Here is a 15,268-nt window from a genome sequence, read left to right on the forward strand (position 1 = left end):
ATAGGTGCCTAAAGGCACTAATAGCTGGAGGCTGGAGGCTCACTGCTCCTGACAGCTGAATGGCAGATTATTTCTTGAAGGGAGGTCCAAGAGGTGAACTTGCATGGTGGCTATAGCCATTTCATCCCCATGGTCAGGCCTGGCATCCTGTATTCCCATCCTGTGTCAAACACCTGAGCTTCCAGCTCACTTGGAGATGGGATCAACTGGCCCTAAATAGAGTGTTGATATGAAAAAAGAAAACAAGGGACTCATAGGAGTGAGGTAAGAATTAATGATCTCTAGGGCAACCTGAGATGACCCAGTGGGGTTTGGTAGTAATCAATCATCGTTCTCACTGAAAATATACTAAAAGCTCTGTACTGTGTAAGTATTTTTTGCAGGAAACCCTAAACTATAGAATCATAAAGTTGGAAGGTACTTAAATACCCAAGTAAGCCTCCCTTTCATGAGCAAGAATTCCTTGTAGAGCATTCCATATAGGTTCACTATCCTCTTCCATAGGTCCAGTGATGGTGAGCTTATCTCTTTAGTCATCTCTTTCATTGCTGAACTGCTCTGGTTGATAGAATCTTCCCTCTTCAGTAGAATTCTGAATGCTTCTGCCATCTTTAATTTTTGAAATCACTTTTTTTTTAAAATCTTTTAATGTTTATTTATTATTAAGACGGAGAGAAACAGAGCATGGGGGAGGAGGAGAGAGAGAGGGAGACACAGACTTAGAAGCAGGCTCCAGACTCTGAGCTGTCAGCACAGAGCCCGACCTGGGGCTCGAACCCACAAACCATGAGATCATGACCTGAGCCGAAGTCGGACGCTTAACCGACTAAGCCACCCAGGCGCCCCTAATTTTTGAAGTCACTTTAATAACACTCCCTCCTCTCTCATTTATTAATCCTTTAGATATTTGAAGACAGTTGTCATTGTTTCTAAAATACTATGAGAGAAAAGAAGCTACTGGAGCCTCTGATTCCCCAAATGTAAAACAATGGGGTCTGACTGTTCTTGATCACTAGGGTTTCTTTATGACCTCAAAGTCTATGAAGCCATGAAAACTTCATGGAACAATGCTCAAATAAAAGAGAAATCCACATAAATTAAAAGATGATGTGCTCTCTCTGAAACGTTTGCTGTACATTTCCTCTGGAGCACATTGGGAGTCAGGACTAGTGGGACCATCCGCCGAGCCATTGCTCATTTATGTTGAAATAAAACAGGCTCTGGCTAATTAGAAGCATGCTCCTCAAGATGAAACAATACAAGCTTTCCAACATTTCCCCACCGTTAGCAATCCCTGATGTTGACTGTACATGTTAATACAACCCCCGCTCTACATCAGGGGAAAAAAATAAAGCAGGCCATGATGATTCACAGCACAAGAAAGAATTCTTTTTACTTACACTCAGCCAGTTCACACTAATGCACGAGGCACTCACTATGCGCTGGTCTCTGCGATAAGTTTCTGTACATATATTACGTTATTTTATCCTCCCAAGAATATGATGAGGTGTATTTTATAAGTTCCACATTCCAAATGAAGAAATCTGAGCCTCAAGAGTAATCAAGTGACTTGTTCACTTGATTGCTGCTGGTAAGGGATGAAGTAGGACCGTCTGGCCTGAAGTCCAGTGCTCTGCCCACTCTACCAGCTGCAGGGAAACTTCTTGATAAAAGACCATGCCTATGTATGTAGAATATGCAGCTATTTTAATTTCCTTTGCCCCCAAGGCATACCCTGAAATTAGAGTGTAGGTGAAAGTGGTTTGTTATCAGAGGATAAGGAGCTACCAAAAGAGGATGGTAAAGTGAGTCAGAGAAGAAAAGGTCGCCAATAAATTGTGCATTATCGAACCAGCTACCAGTGTGGGCCAGTGAAATAAATTCTGCTTGGGAAATTCTGAGAATCATTGTAGGATACAGGGCACAGAGTTAACCCTCCCAAGGCAAAAGGGCCTGGAGTTTTTATAAGCCAGCTCTGTCAGTCATTGGTTGAGGTCTTTTTCTAGCAGATAGTAATTTCCTGGCACTAACTACCTACCAAACAGGTAGACAAAACATGCTTTAGAAGCCCGAGAAAGACCTCAAGCAGAGAAATTCAGGAGCTAGCAATGAGAGGTTGTGTTGGTGTACATTGAAGTAAAGGGCGAGAGGATATGGGCAGAGTCCAGACAGCACCTGGTGTTACAAATGAGTGCCCATACTTTGTAATCTGTCAGTAAACATATCTTGACCACCTACTGTGTGGAATAGCACACAGGTGAACCACAGATACAGACCTCCTTATGTGTGGCTTAGTATCCAGGGAGGAAGGCAGAAATAAATTATTCTAAGTAAAGACTTAGCTAAGTCTTACTACAAAAACAAAAAAAAAAAAAAAAAGAACTATAAAGAGCCCACCAAAAAACTCCTTCATTCATTGTTACTCTTTGTCTCTTTTTACCTCTGGCCTTATTTCTTTTCTCCTTATTGAAGCCAAATTCCCTAAAACAGTGTTTAGAGTCTGTCTTCTCCAGTGAACTATGAGATCCCCTGGGGATGGACCATTTTAAAAAAATTTTTTTAATTGTTTCATATAGTATTTGACATATGAAAAAGAATATATGAATTTGGGCACCAGCCAAGATGGAGTAAGCTCACTCTAGCCTATCTCTTTCACTGATTACAACTAAAAACTTGTGACAAAAGGAAAAAAAAAATAGGATTTAAAGACTTCTAACGTTAACAACAGCAGACAGATTGGGAAGGAAGTCCATTGTTGAATAATGATCTATAATTGGGATGAGGTTTAGGGTTTTTCCCTCTTATCTCTCCCAGCTTTGACCTAAGGGTAGGCAGAGTCCTATACTACAGAGTAGGGACTTAGAACAAAATTATGAAAAAATTCCCCTGCATTATAACCAAAGGACTGAGAATAGGGGGCTCATGTGAACTGGAGAGTATAGGAGAATATTCCTACTTTTTTTTTTTCCTCCTTGTTCTTCCCTGAGGCTGGCCCCATTTGGGCAGCTGCCTGATAGCAGTGGTGGTCATGGTGTGGACATCTGAATCCCCTAGGGACAACTTGTCTTTCTGGCCAAATAAACTAGAAAAAGGACCCCTCTGGCCCAGAGATCATAGAGGAAATCCCGGTTCTTTCCCTCCTCTTTTCTCAAAGCGCTTTGTCATAAGGGTAGGTACATGTCTATAGAAACTTCTCAATAGCACAAGGAGAACCCTGATCTTCTAGCCAGAAGACTCAGAAAGGGAGTCCTCTGGTTCCCATAGAAACCAAAGAATGGGTGGGAAATCATGGAGGGAAGAGTTCTGGAAAAGGAGATCCCTGAGTCCCTGAGTCTGTGTATAAACTGATACAAATCACTGCCACACTCCTGAAATGTATGGAACAGAGCTAATGAAACATAGCAAAGGCTTCGAAAGCAGAACTGATGTTGAAATCATCACCCACAGATGGTGAACTAGAACTTGGGGTCTCACCTAACTGATTCCCTGATAAAACAACAAAGTGACATTCATTAGAGGATTTTAGCAAGACCTAGAGCCTCACAAAAAATATTCAAAATATCTCAGATTTAATTAAAAAAAATTACTTTACATATAAAGGACCAAGAAACTCTGGCCCACTTTTAAGAGAAAAGACAATAGTTATCAATCTGCAGATAACCCTCATATTAGAATTATCAAACAGAATTTAAGGCGCCTGATTAGAGCTGTTCTTTATGAGGTAAAAATGAATACTTTGGAAATAAGTGGTAAGGTAGAAGCTTTTAACAGGCAAATAGAAATGGTAATCGAGAAGCAGATCAAACTGAAATGTTCAATAACTGAAATATATTATTGACTGTATAGTCTCAATATCAGAATGGAAGGAACAGAGGAAAGAGGGAAAAGGAAGAAAATAATTAAGATTCTCAGGAACCTGTTGGAGACAAAGAATATGTATAATATAGTTAGAAGGCAAAACAATAAAATGAATACTTAAATACCCATAACCAACTTTAAGAACTAGGACAATATCAATACACTAGCTACCCCCTCCCATGGTCATGTCTGATTCTCAGAGGTAACTTCTCTCCTCGTTTTTGTGTTTATCTGTCCTTTCTTTCCATTCTTCCATCACATGTGTATTTATTCTCTAAATAATTTATTTCAAAATTATTTATGTTGTAATACTGAGTTTAATGATTTGAAACTTGCCTTACAATGTAATGTTTAAGATTCCTCTATGTCATAATCTATAGCAATAGTTAATTTTCATTTTTCTATAATATGTAAGAGTGTATGCCATGATTTACATGCCATTTTCCTATAGATTCGTATTGTGTTATTCATTTACTCATTTACCTGTTTTGCCATTACAAGCAATGCTGTATGACCATTCTTTCGCCTGTCTTCCGGTGCCCATTTGCATGATCTCTCTAGGGAGAAATCTGTAGGAATGGAACTGCTTCTGGACCATAGGCTATGTGACTATTTGATTTTATAAAATAATGCCAACTACTTGTCATAACAATTTGCATTCTCTTTCATATCCTCACCAACAAATATCAAACTTAATGATTTTTTTTTTTGCTAGTGTGGTAAGTAAATATCATATCACAATTTGCATTTCCCAAACTTCTAAAAAGTTGAATATCTTTTCAAATATTTTTTGCCATTTAGGTGTGACTTTTTTTGTGTGTGTGAAATGCCAGTTCATAATTTTTGCCCACTTTTTCTCTTGGGTTATTTGATTTTTCTAATGAATTTATAGAGGTTATTTTTATATTCTATACACTAATATTTTGTCACTTAAAAGTGTTACAAATATGATCTCCCAGTTTGTGGCTGTTTTTTCACTTTCTTTATGGTATCTTGATAGAATGAACTCTCTGATTTCAATTTAGTTGGATATATCACTTTTTTGTTTCATATTAGCAGTTTTTGGAATCTTATTTAAGAAATACTTTTTAGTCCATTATTGTAAAGGTAGTCTCCTATACAATCCAGTACAAAGTTTTGCCTGTCTTATATATCTTCAATGCATTTGGGATTGATTTTTATGTATGGTATGTAGGAAGGATACTAATTTCATTTTCATCGATTTGGATATTGAATTGTCCTGGCCTGGTGCCATTTAATGAATAAATACTCTTTTCTCAAATAGGTTGTGATGCCCCTCTGTCCGATATCAATTTTCCATATATGTGGAGGTCTATTCTATGAATCTCTCTTCTAGTCCTATGACTGATTTGTCTGTATCTGCACCAATACCATACTGTGTTCATTAACTTTATAATAAGTCTTTATATCTGATAGAAGATATCTTCTCATTTTGGAAGTGTTTGGTTATTACTTGGCCTTTGCTTTTCATATATATTTTAGAATCAGGGAGTCAGTTTCCTCAGAACATCCTAATGGGATTTGAATTGCAAGTGTATTCAATCTATAGATCAATTTGGAGGTAATTAACATATTTAAAATAATCTCTTTTTAGGACTATATTTTCCATTAATTCAGATCTTCATTTAAGTTATATTTTCAAGAGCCTTAGCATTTTATTATTGTTACATATGAGTCCTTTGTATATTCTGGAGGTTTAAAGGGATGAAATGAAATTGTATATATTGATCTTATAAGCAGCCACATTTTAAAATTACCTTATTATTTCTAATAATTGGCCTATAGGTTCTTTTAAGCTTTCTAGAGATAGTTATATAATTTTCCAATATGACAGTCATTTTTCTTTTTATTCCCCTAAACCTAGTAATTTTTGTGTCTTACCCTTGTCTGCTGTCTAAGGAGCCAGGTCTTGCTCCATGGAAAACTGTGGGACTATTTAATGCCTCAGGCTAAGAGAAAGAACAAGAGAAAAATCGTAGGATCTGCATATGTCTTTTTCATCCAGGAGAATGATAAGATTACTTTTACTTAGAATATTTTGAAGGGATGATGGAAAACAGAGTTATGTTTTAATTATTTTCCAAATCATGCTCATTGAACATATTAATTATGCTCGTATTATGTCAAATCAAGGGTTATTAGTTACCATTATTTCCATTTTCCAGATGAAAACATTGAAACTAAAGACTGAAACATATGCTGGTCAAAGTCCCAGCACTCTGAAGTATTAGAGCTACAGCTTGAACCCAGTCTGTCTGGAGAGTTCCAGTGAGCCAGGCTCAGTCAAAACTTGAGGTGAGTGGAGGGAGACTCAACAAATGCCCCCGAGTTTCTAGTGAGAACCATAGAGCACACTGGGGCATTGTTAGTGGGGTTGAGAAGGTTGTGGAAAGTTTGTGGAGAGACTGGAGTAAATGAGCTTGATTCCCAAGTCGTTTTCCTTTCAAGTTGAGACCCATTTCTCCCTCATGGCCCAGTTCACAGGTGATTCAATTTTGTTGTTGTTGTTAATATATGGAGAAAAATCATTTTATTAGAAACGTGCTTAGCATTTTGAGAGAAGAGCACATGGTCCTCTTTATGCTACACTGTGGCTTGACCCTGTGGCTTGCTGCTCATCACTGCCCCTTTGAGCCAGCCAGCAACAGCCGCTGTGACTCCACGGTTACATGACAGCCATACTAGCCTAAGGTCCACAGCTATGGAATTCACTATCAGAGCAAATTGAAAAAAGGAATCCAAACCTCCATTTATGATGCCTTGACATATTTCTTGCTTTGGGGGGGAGGTGTGGAGGGAAGCCCTATTAACAGCTCTATCAAAAAAAAAAAAAAAAAAAAAAACCCAAACTTTTTTTTCTTAAGTCTCCCCTAAAGCTATTTCATCCAGAAATCTGGGACCTCCACAGGAGTATAAATCTGTAACAGCAGTCTTTTTAAGACTCCTATTTAATCAGAACCATCCTTCCACAATGCAAGGGGCACCAGATCTATCAGTCAACACCCCAGCTAGAAACAGATGACACTCTCTAACTGAATGACTTGAGGATAGTTTTCAAAAAGAACTATTCGAGATGGTATAGTCATGGATTAGGGAAACAAGGGATGCTGGAGTACCCTGGGGCTAGTAACAGGAACTGATTAGAGGCTTATGTGAGGAAGCTTAAGAAGAAGCTTAGTTGTCAGAACCCAGAGAGGAACATCTTAGTAAAGGATAGCTGACCAAACCTGTGGCTTTCAAGTCAGGGACACAGCCAACCTGAGGTGATCTGTCGTGAAAATAGCCTAAAGAATAAATACCTAATCTCACCTTCCCTCTGTCATCTGCTCTCCTTTCTCCCTTTGGCTGAACCCATGGAAGCCATTGATCATGGGAACTTGTTGATGGGTTTATCAAGCCCATTGTCCAGGAGCACGGTGCAGGTTGGAGAATGGTGGAAAGTAAATATAATGGTCCAGTTGAAAGAAATATGGCAACAGCCACCACCTTTGCCCTTCAACACCCCTTCTTTTCTTTGTCCAGGCGAAGGATTGATTCCCTCAACACAGATGGCACAAAAACCCCTTCAGGTACCATAATGTCACATGGGGGTTCAGTTTAATGCAATTCCCATCTGAAGCCTGAAAGAATTCTAGCCATCACCAGATTCTTAAGGAAAGATTGTGGGTAGAAATAAGGGGGGTGGGATAAGAAAAATATTAATTAAGGAAAACATGCAGATACAACCTCAGCTTTCATGTAACTCTCATGAGGCCTATGTCAATAGTTGTAGCTGCCTTCTTCTACTGCCATTTGCATTTCCATTATTCACTGTCAATCCCTCAGCTGGGTGACATTGTTTATCTATTGAAATAACCTGAATTTTTATTCTTATGAGGTATAAGTCCCAGAAAATCGTGTTTTGGGTTGCCCTCGTTTTCCATTGAACAGAACTGTTGGAGAATAAGAAGTGCCCCCATGAATTCCCTACAGACACAGTTCTGTTTACCACCAGTGTGTAATAGCATCTCCATTTCTCACTGGTAACTGGACTCAGATATCCTTGCTGGTACAGTGACACCCTCCTTTAACAATTGGTTCAGCAACATGAGTAGCCCAGAAAATACGAGGAAGTAGTAGTCTCAGTACTGGCTAATTCAGCATTAATAGAACTTTACTCTGATGAAAACATTTCTCCATTAGGACGGTAGTAACCCCAAACCTATTGAACCCAGGATAATGGTTTAGCAAGCAAAAATTTCTCCATGGAATGTCATCTCCTACCTTGTGTCAAAAGTGAGCCCTTATTAGGTCATTCCATCATTCTCTCAAGCCAATTATATATGAATAATGGGACACATGGTAAGACTGGTAAAGTCTGTGAATGGAAACCCACTGTCATATTTCCTTTGTTATCAAATATCTTCACTAACTGGAAGGAATGATATGTAGGACATTTTAGCAATGGATAAGGTATTCTGTAAGGCCACAAAAGGTAGAACTATCTTAAGGATGTAAGCAGGGAAGGAAAATCTTTATCTAGAAGTTTTATCTATTCTTGTTAGAATAAATACCGCTCCCTCCATGATGAAATAGTGGATTCAAGGTAATCAACCAGCTACTGGATAACTAACTGATCCCCCAGAAATAGTGCTGTATCAGGAGCTCAGAAATGGCTCTGCTTTTTCCAGGCTGGGTACTCACCAGTGACAGATTAGATTTAGTCAAAACAGTTTGTCTCCGGAGATAATACACATTCTAAAAATATTGTTCTCCATGTGAAAAATAAAAGTGCGTGCATACACACACACACACACACACACACACGCTATGGAACTAAAATAATAGCAAATTCAAACAAATCTAGACAAAACACAGGTTGGTTTGTAGGGTTTTTAATTTAATCACATATTTTCCTAGAGTCAACTATGTGTTGGCTGCTCTCTGTAAAGCAGGGCATACAGAAGTGAATTCTAGGACCTAAAATGTCACAACTGTTTCTAAAATATGATAGTTGCCATAAATGAAACACGTGCAAACACAAGGAAGAAACTGATTATTCCTGATGGTGTAAGAGAACACTTTAGCCAAGGATCCAAATGTTGAATAATGGCAAGATGTTCTAGAAGAAGATAAGGAAAAGTATGTATTTCCGGAAAAGGGAAGCACTTTTGCAGTGTCATTGAGACATAAGCATGAGACACCTCCCACTCTGATAATGCTAGAACTTTCAGTTTGGTTGTGCCATTGAGTCATATGAGCATACAGAAAGCAGTTGGGGAAGTATGGCTCAATTTAGGCAGATCTTGGTGATAGAAGTCTATTCTGTGGAAGACCTTGCAGAGTGGAAAGTAGCTCTGTCTTTCCCAGGAGCAGGAAAGCACCAAAGGGTTCAAAGCAAAGCACTACTATGATCAATGTTGTATGTTACAAAGCACACCTGTAGATGGATAATGATACAAGGCTAATAGCTTAATTTAAGAGAGGGAAGCAATGATGCTGACCTGATTAGAGCATTTACAAGGTTTATGTAAACGGGACATAGAGAAACAAGAGATACTTAGGAGATGATATCCTAATGACTTGGAAACAGATTGGATGAAAGGTAAGTGGAAAATGGCAGGTTGGTTGGTTATTTGTTTGTTTATTTATTTATTTATATTGAGGTGTACCTGACATACAATGTTACATTAGTTTCAGGTGTACAACATAGTGGTTCCACACCTTTATATGTTATGCTGTGCTTACCACAAGTATGGCTTCCATCGGTCACCCTTTAACACTATTATAATACCATTGACTGTATTCCCTTTGTTATACCTTTCATCCCTGTGACTTTTTCATCCCATAACTGGCAGCCTGTACCTTCTACTCTCCTTCACCCACTTTGCAAGAAGGTGTCTTTTAAGTGTCTCCTATGGTTAGGGCTTAAATGGCTGGTTTGGTGATAATGCCATTTGCATAAGACACAGGAAATAAAAGCTGGGGGAAATTAATTTAAATAAGCAGAATTCAATTCCTATATGAGGTGGAAATTATGTCTTGTATAGTTTGGTTAGTATTTTTAAATTTAATTTAACTTTTTAAAGTTTAGTTATTTATTTTGAGAGAGAAAGAGATAGAGAGAGCACAAGTGGGGCAGGGCAGAAAGAGAGAGAGAGAGAGAGAGAGAGAGAAACAATCCCAAGCAGTCTTCACACTGTAATGAAGAGCCCAATGCAGGGCTTGAACTCACAAACTGTGAGATCGTGACATGAGACAAAATCAAGAGTTGGATGCCCAACCAAGGTGCCCCTAAAGGAGTTTGAGGTAGAGGTATGTGTCTGGAATATAGAATCAAATTCAAATTAGAAACCATAGACTATAGGGACACCTGGGTGGCTTAGTTGGCTAAGCGTCCGACTTCGGCTCAGGTCATGATCTCAAGGTTCGTGGGTTAAAGCCCCATGTCGGGCTCTGTGCTGACAGCTCAGAGCCTGGAGCCTGCTTCAGATTCTGTGTCTTCCTCTTTCTCTGACCCTCCCCTGCTCACGCTGCCTCTCTCTCTCTCTCTCTCAGAAATAAATAAAACATTTAAAAACTTTTTAAAAAAAGAAACTATAGATTATAAAGTTAAGAGCATTTTGGTAGTAGTTGAAATGTTGAATGAGGATGAAATCTTCTGGTAACAGTGTGCAGAGTAGAAAATCCTGTCTCCCTCTCTAGGCTTTAAGCTCCACAGAACAGTGAAATTGTCTGCAAATTCCTGGTTACCTAGAACAATGCTTGATATAAAGAAAATACTCAAAAAGACTCTGTAAGTGAGGAATGAGAAAGAAATAAACTGAACAAACAATGAAGTGAACGAAATATCGGGAACACCAATATTTAAGAGAAGAGCAAGGAAGCAGTGAGAAGCTCTGAGAAAGAGTGGCCAAAGAGATAGAAAAACAAAACAAAAGCAAGAATATTGCTATAAAAGTTCAAGTCCAAGTAGGACAGTGAAAAGAAAGGAATGGCCAAGAGGGCCAAATGCTGCCAAGATGTCAAACAAGATAAAGGCAGGAATATGCACAGTGGAACTGGTGATCAGGAGAGAGGAAGAAGGGCCAGCTTGCAGTGGATTTAAGTGAATGGAAACACAAAAATAAATTCAAAATAGATGAAAGACCTAAATATGAGACAGGAAACCATCAAAATCCTAGAGGAAAAAAATAGGCAACAACCTCTTTGACCTTGGCTGCAGTAACTTCTTACATGACATGTCTCTGAAGGCAAGGGAAACAAAAGCAAAAAGTGACTATTAGGACCTGATCAAGATAAAAAGCTTCTGCACAGCGATGAAAACAATCAACAAAACTTAAAAGGCAACTGACAGGATGGGAGAAGATACTTGCAAATGAAATATCGGATATAGGGTTAGTATCCAAAATCTATAAAGAATGTATCAAACTCAACACCCAAAAAATCCAAATAATCCAGTGAAGAAATGGCCAGAAGACATAAACTAGACATATTTCCAAAGATGACATCCAGATGTCTAACAGACACGTGAAATGATGCTCAACACCATTCATCATTAGAGAAATACAAATACAAATTAAAATCACAATGAGATATCACCTCACCTCTGTCAGAATGGCTAAAGTTGACAATTCAGGAAACAGATGTTGGCTGGAATGTGGAGAAAGTGGAACCCTCTTACACTGTTGGTGTGGATGCTAACTGGTGCAACCACTTTGGAAAACAATATGGAGGTTCCTCAAAAAATTAAAACTTGAACTACCCTACAGCCCAGCAATTGCACTACTAGATATTTATCCAAAGGATACAAAAATGCTGATTTGAGGGGGTACATACACCCCAATGTTTATAGCAGTATCATCAACAATAACCAAATTATGGAAAGAGTCCAAATGTCCATCGACTGATGAGTAGATTAAGAAGATGTGGTATATATATACAATGGAATACTACTTGATGATAAAAAAAATAATGAAGTCTTGCCATTTGTAACAATGTGGGTGGAACTAGAGTGTATTATGCTGAGCGAAATAAGTCAGGCAGAGAAAGACAAATATCATATGATTTCACACATATGTGGAATTTAAGAAACACAACAGATGAACATCGGGGAAGGGAAGGAAAAATATGATAAAAAGAGAGAGGGAAGCAAACCATAAGAGACTCTTAAATACAGAGAACAAACTGAGGGGTGCTAGAGGGGTGTTGGGTGGAGGGATGGGTTAAATGGGTGGTGGGCATTAAGGAGGGCACATGTTGGGATGAGCCCTTAGTGTTATGTGTAAGTGATGAATCATTGGGTTCTATTCCTGAAACCAATACTACACTATATGTTCACTAACTTGAATTTTAAAAACATAAATTAAAAAAAAGGTGAATGTGGAATGAGAAAATTGAGGCATAGAAAGAAAGAAAAGTTCTTGAGAAAATTCGATGAAAGCAAGCAAAAAAAAAAAAAGACAGATTAAAGGCAAAGGAAGATTCAGGAGCAGGATTTAAGTTTTCATTATTTTTTTTTTGGTCCTCATCTTTAAAAAAATATGATTTCTTTTGGATGCATAAGACTGATGAGGGTTCTATGCCACAGGAGGAAGGGAAAGGTTGTGTCTTAAATAGGAGGTTATTGATGGAGCAAGATTTCAGAAGAGACTTAACCAGACATTGGAGGAAATGGTTGTAATTTTCCATGTTAGTGGCAGCTGGAAGGACCTTCATAGTCACCTTCATTTTCGATTTTGGAAAGACCTGGCTTGAGATTCCTCATGTCTCTTTGGACTTTTCCATGGGTTTCTATGCCCGGTTTCCATCAGCTGCTGCAGCTCAGGATGTATCCTGGCTGGAGGAGGGAAGAAAGGAAATTGAGGAAGACTTTGGTGAGAGGGTTCCAGCATCTGCTTGCCTCCAGGAGCTGACTCAGACACTCAGCATCTCCACACACCCGGCTTGTTGTGCTCGGGTTTTGTGCTTTCCTGTGGAGCCCTCTTTATTTTTCCCTCTGAATCAGACTGGGTTGGGAAATATAAACACAGGAATCATGACAAACTTGTCCATGTGGGAAAGAAAAGATGTCACTGCAGTTTTAATGGAGCATCTGGGCAGCAGTTACAGCAGAGAAAGAGCAAGAGGGCTTCGTTAGGACAAAAACCTTTACTTTTTTCTTTCCTCTTTTTTTCTGTAAACGAATGTTCTTTGGTCTAAGGTGGAAATTCAGAGATGAAAAAGCCAAGTTCCCAGTCTTCAAGAAATTGCTGGTATAACCAGGTCTAGATGTAAACATATGATCCACCAAGAACCAAGACCCCCTAGAGAGGAAGCCAATTTGCAGGTAGGTTATGTACATCCCCTCCCACCCCACCTTGAGAACAAGGACCCCAGGACAAATGACAAGAGAAGTCTGGAGGAAGGAAGTTTCAGCATGCACAGAGTGAAGTGACTGATTTTTCTACAGCAGCTGAAATAAAAAGAATTTAAGTAAAAGAGCAGAAGTAAGAAAGACTCTGACTTCTTCATTAAATATTTATGGGCCTCCTACAATGGGGCAGGCATGGGTGAAGCCCTGCGCTGACGTGTATGGGGGGCAGTGATATCTCCCTTGTGCAAACTCAGAAAAATCACACAGTATCTCGCCCACCTATCCTCAGCTTTGGGTCCCTAGACCTCTAGAAGTCCAAGAAGGGAGTCATGATGGGTCTGTGGTTATTTTAAATGTCTAAGCCTGAACTGAAGGTATTTTAGTATGATCGAGTATGGAGGGGAGGGTAAGAGTGGCTGTTGCAAGACATGAAAGGGGCCATTCCCCTCTCATGAATGAAATACTTTCAGTTCTCTAAGATGTCACACTCTGGGCGTGTGACATGCATTACATTCCTTATGCCTTCCCTCCTTCCTTTACTAAGTAATTCTGAGTCCTTTAAGACTTGGTGCAGGTACCATGTTATCAGGCCCAGGCAAGATTATGTTTCTCTTCCATATCCCATACACCTTGTGTTTTCCCTGTCAAAATCTTGATCGCTCCTAGTATATTGGAACTGTTCCCATTGGTGTTCCCCACAAGACTGCAAGGCCCTCCAGCCATGGAATTATCTGTGACTCATGCCCAGAACTCCAGCGTCCAGCATATGTTCCATGTAACATAATGCCAAGCTTGTGGAGGTGCTTTATAAACATGTGTTTAATGAAGGTATAGCCAGAGAAAGAGCAAGAGTGTTTCATCTGCCCCCCAATTTTACTCCTGCCTTTTTCCTTTCTTTGTTTCCTTTCAGCCACTGTAAAAGAATCAGCCACCTCACACTTTGTGTATGCAAACTTCCTTTTCCAGCACATATTTCTCCTTCAGTTTTGTCTTGGAACGCTTAGTTCTCAGAGCTGGGGGACCATATCACTCACCCTGCAAAATATCTTCCTCTTCAGAAGTACGTGGCCTGATACTGCTTGGGGCAATGGGAAGAGTCCCAGCCAGGGGTCCCACAGGTACTTTCTGGATCTGGCTCTGCCACTGATTCATTCAGTGGCCTCTACTAATTACTGGCCTTCTTTGAGCTTTGCCTCCTTTGTAAAAGGAGTGAGCGGGGATTGGAGACCAGGTGGGAAGCAGCATAGTATGGGGAAACAGATAGCAACAGTGTGGAATCATGTACATCTGGGTCAGATCCCACTACACTACATGTCCTTTTTGTCAGGTAACTTTCTTGAATCAGCACCTCCTGTGTGAAAAGGGAATGAGGGTCCCTGGCTCTTCAAGCCATTGTGAGAATATGTAGGCAAGTGTAAAAAGTGCCTGTCATATGGTAGCTAATAAATAAATCACATTCAGCTTCTCCACTTCTAGGGGCCTTCTCATTTTCATATTTTCATATTTTAGATTTATATACACAATCTCAGTCAACACTCTGACTCCCCTTATATAGTTATGAAAATACTTTATCTGCTTAACCTTTTCTTATTCATTCATTTAAAAATACTTATTCTAGGGATGCCTGGGTAACTCAGTCAGTTGAGCATGGGACTCTTGATTTTGGCTGAGGCCATGATCCCAGGGTCATGACATTAAGCCCCATGTTGGGCTCTGCTTAAGCTTCTCTCTCTATCTCTTCCTCTGTCTCCCCTACTCAAGCGTGCACATGCACATACACTCTCCTATTTCTCAAAAAAAAAAACTTATTCCATTTAAGAAACAAAACAGATGAACACGGGTTGGGGAGAAGAAAACTAAGAAACATACTCTTAACTAGAGAGAAAAAACGGAGGGTTCCTGGAGGGGATTTGTGGGTTGGGATGGGTGTAAAAGGTCATGGGGATTAAGGAGGACACGTGTTGTGATCAGCACCAGGTGTTGTACGCAAGTGTTGAATCACTATATTGTACACCTGAAACTAACAAAACACTGTGTTAACTAACTGGAATTTAA

General features: G+C 39.4%; 1 long non-coding RNA gene across 2 annotated transcripts in view; it reads left to right on the plus strand.

Annotated features, from left to right (window-relative positions):
* The window catches only part of LOC120236405, a 125,787-nt gene that overhangs the window by 99,922 nt on the left and 10,597 nt on the right, over positions 1 to 15,268 (plus strand). For both annotated transcript variants that reach the window (XR_005529671.1, XR_005529672.1), the window contains exon 4: positions 6,045 to 6,174. This is a non-coding gene — a long non-coding RNA (uncharacterized LOC120236405). The remainder of the gene's footprint in view (positions 1 to 6,044; positions 6,175 to 15,268) is intronic.

This window comes from Hyaena hyaena, unplaced genomic scaffold (assembly GCF_003009895.1).
Source record: "Hyaena hyaena isolate Hyena2069 unplaced genomic scaffold, ASM300989v1 scaffold_5, whole genome shotgun sequence".
Lineage (NCBI taxonomy): Eukaryota > Metazoa > Chordata > Mammalia > Carnivora > Hyaenidae > Hyaena > Hyaena hyaena.